This window comes from Apium graveolens, chromosome 1 (genome assembly GCF_009905375.1).
Source record: "Apium graveolens cultivar Ventura chromosome 1, ASM990537v1, whole genome shotgun sequence".
Lineage (NCBI taxonomy): Eukaryota > Viridiplantae > Streptophyta > Magnoliopsida > Apiales > Apiaceae > Apium > Apium graveolens.
Window position 1 is genome coordinate 23,778,257 of NC_133647.1, and position 7,762 is coordinate 23,786,018.

At 37.6% G+C, this 7,762-nt stretch overlaps 1 long non-coding RNA gene and 1 other non-coding gene across 2 annotated transcripts; both read left to right on the top strand.

The window, feature by feature from the left end:
- Positions 1-1,685: 1,685 nt before the first annotated feature.
- LOC141680420 (small nucleolar RNA R71) lies at positions 1,686-1,792 on the top strand. The gene has a single exon (XR_012558329.1). It is a non-coding gene; the product is annotated as a small nucleolar RNA R71 (small nucleolar RNA).
- Positions 1,793-4,448: 2,656 nt separating this feature from the next.
- Positions 4,449-7,173, top strand: LOC141719582 (uncharacterized). The gene is made up of 3 exons (XR_012574134.1): positions 4,449-4,604; positions 4,704-5,034; positions 5,159-7,173. It is a non-coding gene; the product is annotated as an uncharacterized LOC141719582 (long non-coding RNA).
- The last annotated feature ends 589 nt before the right edge of the window (positions 7,174-7,762 follow it).

Sequence of the window (7,762 nt, forward strand, 5' to 3'; positions counted from 1 at the left end):
AGTGTCAAATTCCCCCACTAAGGCTTTCTCTAAGGCATCAGACATCAGCACATGATCAAGTTCTGAAGTTACCATAGAATTAATCAAATCCACCTTTAAGCACTCCTCGTCTTCTATAGGGAACTTCATCACCTTGAATACATTACATGTCACATCCTGATCCTGCACCCTCATAGTAAGTTCACCTTTCTGCACATCTATCAAGGTACGACCTGTAGCCAAGAAAGGTCTCCCAATATTATGGGAATCTTCTTATCTTCCTCGAAATCTAAAATGACAAAGTCTGCAGGGAAGAAGAGCTTATCCACCTTTACTAACACGTCTTCCACGATGCCTCGTGGGTAAGTAATAGAAGGATCAGCCAATTGTAGAGACATGTATGTGGGTTTTGGATCGGGCAAATTCAACTTTTTGAAGATAGACAATGGCATCAGATTGATGCTTGCTCCCAAATCGCACAGGCACTTGTCGAAAGACAACTTGCCAATGGTGCAAGGAATGGTGAAGCTACCTGGATCTTTAAGCTTTGGAGGTAATTTTTATTGCAGCACAACACTGCACTCTTCCGTTAGAGCAACGGTCTCAAGGTCATCCAGTTTCACCTTCCTTGAAAGAATACTCTTCATGAATTTTGCATAACTAGGCATTTGCTCCAGAGCCTCAGCGAAAGGTATGTTGATGTGAAGTTTCTTGTACACCTCCAGAAACTTATCGAATTGCTTATCCAATTTTTATTGTTGCAATCTCTTAGGGAAATGTGGTGGAGGATAAAGCTGTTTCTCCCCTGTATTACCCTCAGACAGAGTATGTTTAACAGTAGTCTTCCTTGGTTCCGCCGCTTTCTCCTTTTGTATCTCTTCTTCATCAACAACTTCAACTTCTCCATCTTTCGCTTTTTCAGCATCAACAACTTTTCCAGACGTTAAGGTGACAACCATTACTTGCTCCTTAGCTTCCTTCCTGCCTGGCACTTCAGTATCGCTGGGAAGTGTGCCAGGTTGACGATTGAGCACAACATTGGCTAATTGACCGATTTGATTTTCCAAGGTCTTGATAGAAACAACCTGACTATTACACAACAGCTTGAGCTCCTCGAAATCAGCACTAGAAGGTGGAGCAACACCTCCTTGTTGAGGATATGATTGCCTTTGAGCATAATGCTGTGGTTGCTGGAATCCAGGTGGATTAAACTGCTTACTGATAGGCTGTTGATATGGTTGCTGAACAACATTCGAATTATTACTCCAGCTGAAATTGGGATGATTTCTGTTGTTAGGATGATAAGTAGCTGGCACAGGCTGCTGCAGTCGCTGATAATTATTCACATACTTAACAGATTCATTAACAAGAGAACACTGATCCGTAGCATGAGAACCTGCACAAAGCTCATAGACCATAGCTATCTGATTGACTCCATAGTTGGCTAAAGAATCGATCTTCAAAGACAGCGCTTGGAGCTGCGTTGCAATAGCTGTAGCTGCATCAACTTCCAGAATACATGTACCTTCCCAGACATCATCCTTTGAGTTGGGTTTTGATGCTCATTTGCAGCCATAGTTTCAATAAGATTATAAGCCTCAGTATAGCTATTGGCCCACAAGGCACCTCCAGCTGCTGCATCGAGCATGGGCCGAGATTGGGCCCCCAAACCATTATAGAAACCAATGATCACCATCCAGTCAGGCATACCATGATGTGGACACTTTCTCAACATCTCCTTGTAGCGCTCCCAAGCTTCGCACATAGATTCTGTTGGTTGCTGCGCAAACTGAGTAAGAGCACTCCTCATAGCCGCAGTCTTCGCCATTGGATAGAACTTCACCAGAAACTTTTGCGCAAGATCTTGCCAAGTAGTGATGGACCCAGTTGTCTCAGAATGTAACCAGTCCTTAGCTTTATCCCTATGAGAGAATGGGAAAAGCCTTAGCTTGATAGCCTCATCAGTCACGCCATTATATTTGAAAGTACTACAGATCTCAACAAAATTCCTGATATGCATGTTGGGGTCTTCAATCGCAGCACCTCCGAAAGAAACAGAATTCTGCACCATCTGAATAGTGCCCGACTTGATTTCAAAAGTGTTAGCTTGAATAGCCGGATGAAGGATGCTTGACCGAATGTCATCAATTATAGGCCGAGACAAGTCCATAAGAGCTGGATCTGCTGCTGGAACTATACGATCACCCATGATTACTGGTTCTTTCTGCTCACTCTCTTTATCTGAATCTTCAAAATCTATCTTCACCGGAATATCAAGAACTGAGTCTGTCTCCTCAGCCGTATCTAAAGTTCTCTTGCGAGTGCGAGAACGTGTTTGCATAAACGCTCGATAGAATACCTAAAACATAACCGGAAACAATAAGTAACACGTCTTAATCAATGAGTCCGAATGACCACTGACGGCAAGTACATAAACTAAACAAATACACCGAGTCCCCGACAGCGGCGCCAAAAACTTGTTAGGCACAAAACACGCGTTAATAATTCAAGCAAGTATACGCGTTCGCAAGTAATATAGAATAAATTCTAGTTCGTTCCCACAGAGACTCAGACTAATTATGTTCAATTAATACTTACTCACCAATGTATGATTACTTCTCAATGTCAAGAAAATAACACTTAGATTTGATTAACTAATTATTAACTACAATTAACTACGAGAATTAAACACTAAATTGACACTTGAATTAACAATATTAAACACACATGAGATCATAACTTCATTACTACTTCCTTCAATAGTTATCGTTATTACCCTTAGCATGTAACGGTGATGTTATTAATCGAACAACACGAACCTGATAAAATCCAACTTTCGTTGTACTAATACCATTCTACCAAACATCCATAATTAAGATAGAAGTTGAATAGGCATCAATTATGTTGAGACCCTATATGTCTACAGAATTTGACAACATAACGATTTAAGCACAAGTTATTCTTTATGATTACACAGGGCAAGTAAAACGGTTAGAGTTACCCACTAATCATGTATACACATACATGAACCTATGCTAGCATGTCAAGTTCTAAACCTCAAGATCCACCGTCGCTTCACAAGAGATTAACAGCCTATCTTATATGTTCGCGACGCACATAAGACAAATAAACACAACCTATGCTAGATATCATACAATCATCACACACTAAGGTATTAAACAACTAACTAAAGAAATCAATAGTAAATCCATTACGACCCCATGATCACGATTAGCCCATGACGGAACTCATCGTTACCATGGGTTCATATGAAAACATGGTAATAACACACAATATAAACTAATAAAAATACTTATTAAAACCAGAGTATATCACAAGAGTAATGAGGTTTAAAGTAAAGAAAACTAGCATCTACTGATACAACGAATAAAAGAATCACAAGAAAACGTATGCTTCCTCTTCTTCGTTGTGATGTGCTAAAATGGTCTTCTTCCTTCTCTCCTTGTTCCTTGCTTAATACCTCACTTTTTTTCATGAAACGTCTCTGAGAACTACTTATATAGAAGCCCACAAGAACCAGCCGTCTCAGAAGTCCATCAGAATAAGGATTTATAAAAATCAGAATTAATTTTCTCGCCTCTGGGCGTCCGCCCCAGATTCTTGAGCGGGCGCCCAAGCTCCTGAGCGGCCGCCCCGACATCCTAAGCGGGCGCCCAAGCACCTTGTGGAAAATTCTGAATTCTGCTCCTGATTTTGCTGCGTTCTGCCCCCAACTTTCCACAACCAATGCCAAGCACTTCCCTGGGCTTATTTCTGATGAATTCTTCCTACATACGCAGGTTAAACCCTGAAATGCAAAAACACTAGAAAAACGCATCAAATACACAAAATACCTGATTTCAAGACATCAATTCAAGCCATTATAAGACGTTCTAATTGGTATAAAATGCCACTTATCAGGGCCCACCCATGTGGGGCCACAAAATGACGTGGCACTTATGAGATGCACCTATGGGGACTATTGTGCTTACGTGTCACCTGTGAGGTCCACAGGTGCTGATGTGAAACCTGTGAGGCCAACCAGTGCTAACGTTGAACCATAGGTGAGGTCAAAATAATCAAAACGGTCACAACTTAATTTTATAGTTGTAAAAAATATTCTATAAAATTTAATAATATACCAAAAGTAATAAATAAATTAGTTTACAATTAGTTAAATAATTAATTAATATTTAAAGTAAATATTTTTTTTTACTTATAAAATATTTATAGTAAAAAAAATTAAAACTTTATTTTATAATAGTCATATCGGACAACTGTTAAAACTTAATTTAATGAAATTAAGAAATAATTTTAAAATTTTAATAATATACCAAAATGATAATGAATAATATACAAGATTTTACTTTTTTTTTATTTTAATATATTTCTAAACACTCAAATTTAATTACTCATTTTTTTGGCTAAATTTAATTGGACTGCAGTATCACGAGTTTATACTCAAGACATTTTCTTTGAAGCCCAAATTATGTAACAAATCTCGCCCGACCCGATCCAGTAATCTAACCGCATAACCCTAAAAACACATTCATATCTTCTTATAACCTACTTATTCCCCATTCATCTCTAATGAGTTGCAGACGGCCGCCTCACATTTTCACCAGGTAATCTCTCAACCTATACACATATAATATGTACGTAAACGTCAATTTCATTTTAATTCTAGATCTAACAATCAATTCATTTTTATTAAACAATAACAGAGAGGGGGCAAAGATGAGTAAAGTCACCGGAGGTGCCGAGAAGGGGAAGAAGAAGGGAGCGACGTTCGTGACTGAAAATGGAAAGCCGGTGGAAGATAAGATCATGGACATCGCTTCACTCGATAAGGGAGCGAATTAAGGTCAGCGGCAAGGCTGGCGTTCTCGGCGATTCAGTTACTGCTGTGTTCGTGAGATAAAAGCTCACAGTTGTGTCCAGGCTGTGTCATAGCGCTCATAACGAATTGTTGATAGTCAGATGGTAGAAATCATTCCCGAACAGCATCAGATGCAGCGATTAACCGAAGACTTGAATCCAATAAACATTCTTGAGGTAACATTTTGAAATAATCAATATTATTCCGACTAACTTCTGGGAGTGATTGGTTACTCATTTCTCTTGGGATATATGGAGAGGTCAATGTGTTTGTTTTTGTATTTATTGATTTATTGTTCAGAGGAAGAGTCTTGAGAAAGAGCTCGGAAGCAGCTGAAGTCGACACGACGATAGTGTCGTGAGTCTTGAGAAAGAGCTCGGAAGCAGGTTTCATTCGAGACCGAGACGAGCCGTCGCGCTGTCCTTAGGTTTCGAGTATCGAGGTTTCCTGTTGTTTTTTATTTATTTAATAAGAATGAAATGTTGTTTTCGAGCGCTTTCTCCAGGATTTTCGGTTAGTATTTGCGTATTTCGTCGGATTCTAATTATGTTATACATTTTTAATGGTTTATGATATTGTCCTTGGATTATTTGTGATTTGTTTTGTACGGTTGTTGTAAATTGTTATGTTCATTGGTAGAAATGTTTGCTCGTAGTTGCTGATGCTGGTTTTTGTTATTTTGCAAAAAGGTTAGGTATTGTTCTTCCGAGTAGACTGTGTTAGTTGTTGTTATCTGATGAATGATAAGTATTTATAATTCCGTATATGCTTTGTTATTGCCTTGTTTGCAAGTAATATCTATATCATGTTGTTTGCTGAAGTTTTTAGCAAGTCATTGTCCTTTTATTAATAGTTTGATATGTTGTCTATGTTTGTTGTTATTTAATCTAAGGTGATACGCATTTGATTTCATATCGTACCTTTTGGATCACTGCTAGTTTTATTAGTTAACCTGCTGTTCTAGAATAATCAAGTATCGTGCTCTAATATTTAAAATAATTCCACTGATAAAAAAGACCATAAAATAGGAAAACTGGAAACACAACTGTACGGTGATCAGTACACTACATAGTACTAGTATATGCTATCTAAGAACTTTGTATATAGTAAATTGTTCATGAAGACAAAGATGGATTTTGTGTGATTTTCTTGGGTGCAATTCTTGATGGAAATTTTGGGTTTTTGTCAGATATCAACAAGAATAATAACATGTGTGTTTTATGATATCACAAGTTTAATAATTTACCGCAGTAGTTTGTACAGGCAGTGTAAATGAACACTCTCTTCATTTTATATTTACTGCAGTAAGTAGTGTAATAGGGAGTAATTTCTTCGTTTGTTAAATTTATAGAGGCTGAGCTTATCTATTGCTATAAGAAAGTAGTAAGGTAGTTGGAGGGCAATATACAACAGCTATACATACATATTATGTAATAGCTAGTTATAAACATAGATTCACATATATGTGAGTTTGTTTTGCCTTTCATCCTTGTATCAACATAAACACTAACTTCTCTCATATATTCCTCAACTTATTAATAGTTTGTAATTGTCATGATTTATGGGGCTTAGTTTGCAACTGTATTTGTATATGCTGCCGTAACAATTTTACTAGGCCTTGCTGTTCCAGAGGCTTCAATACAGTGTCTTGCTCTGTGACAAAGAAAATAAACTCAATACTCTGTTCTTTTTACTCTATAAAATATAATCACCAAACAGAGATTCGATTTCTGTTGTGCTGGACAACAAAATTACAAGTTGAAGGTGTAGTGCTATCATGTCATAGTATGTCATAATAAGTAAATATTGTGCTAATATATCTTTGAGAGACGTGGATGATAACTTTTTACGTATTTTTACAAAAATCTGTGAAATTGCAGTTGAAATTGACAACTCAGATGAGACCAGAGACCTTGATAAACCGCTGAAAAAGTGTTTTTATCTACTACCATTGCCACCAACCGAGGCAGCAGTGAGGGAAAAGGATTCAGCCAAGGATATTTTGAATGTAAAGGAGCTCATCGACAAGAAGGCATGGCCATATGTTCAAACTGATCTTCGTTCTAAGGCTTCTTAATTGTGCTACGATCTAAACACTATCATTGTGATTAACTAGTATGTAAAATATTGCTGACAAGTTGATGTAGCCGGTTAAATGTACTTTGAATCATGATTGGTCTTTTTGATAATTCTTAGGGTGATTTTATGTTTGATGGACATAAAAAGTCCATGTTTATGTTGGTTTTTGTTATTATGTGAATTGTTAATTTTGGAGTGCATAAATACAAATAGTGCCTTTTACTGTGTACAAGAAAATGTGTTCCAATTTATTCTAGAGTGTTGTAAAGAGGATAAAAAATAGTAAGAAAATGTAGTTATAAAATTTTGCAGAAAAATGGCCACATTTGGGCCCCATATGAGAGCTCCACATGTTGGCTCCACATATGCTGATGTGGCAGGGGTGGGCTCCATGTTAGCTGACGTGGCACTTGTAAGGTCCCATATTAGCTGACGTGGTACTGGCGGGACCCACAACCATTTTTCAGGATGTTAACACAAAGGAAACACATAATTAGGTTGGTATAGGGTAATAATATTGTTGCTATTGCAATCTGTTTTAACACAAAAAATTATGTTGGTATAGAGAAGAATTGTGTTGCCATAGAACTCAAAGGCAACATCGAAAAAACCAACACCAGAAAAGTGTTGCCTTTGAATTTTTTGGGCCTACAGCAACATATTTTGGACTTAAAATAACATTTTTTTTGTTGTAATAGGCTGTTTATGGTGTAGTGGCAGCTGCAACATATCTATAACGTGTTCCATGTCTCTATGTTAGAGAAGTATATCCCTGATTCAAACCAAGTCATTGAGGATGAGCCAATCGAGCTTCAGCCAGATTTG